The sequence below is a fragment of the Egretta garzetta genome, unplaced genomic scaffold (assembly GCF_000687185.1).
Source record: "Egretta garzetta isolate BGI_Z169 unplaced genomic scaffold, ASM68718v1 scaffold297, whole genome shotgun sequence".
In the NCBI taxonomy this organism is placed as follows: Eukaryota; Metazoa; Chordata; class Aves; order Pelecaniformes; family Ardeidae; genus Egretta; species Egretta garzetta.
In genome coordinates this window covers 3,030,887-3,031,183 of record NW_009260410.1, presented here as the reverse complement: position 1 = coordinate 3,031,183, position 297 = coordinate 3,030,887, and positions in this window count along the sequence as shown.

Below are 297 nucleotides of genomic sequence, written 5' to 3'. Positions count from 1 at the left end.
GATTTTTTTTTTTTTAAAAAGGACACTACATGTGAAAGCACATTTTCCTGTGAAGGCAGTCTTTTTTAGTTCCTTGTGCTTCCATTTGCCTTATTTTCTCATTATTTATTATGGTTATGCAAGTACTATTATGGACATTACTATGGTAATGCCACTTTTTTTTCGTAAGAGTGCCAAGAAGGGTTTTATGGATGTAGGGGTGCACCACTTGAGGTTAGGTTTCTCACTGGACTAGGTTCCAGTGTAAACTCACACTAAGCTGCAGTCAGATGTGCGTGGCAGAGACATGGGAAAGAG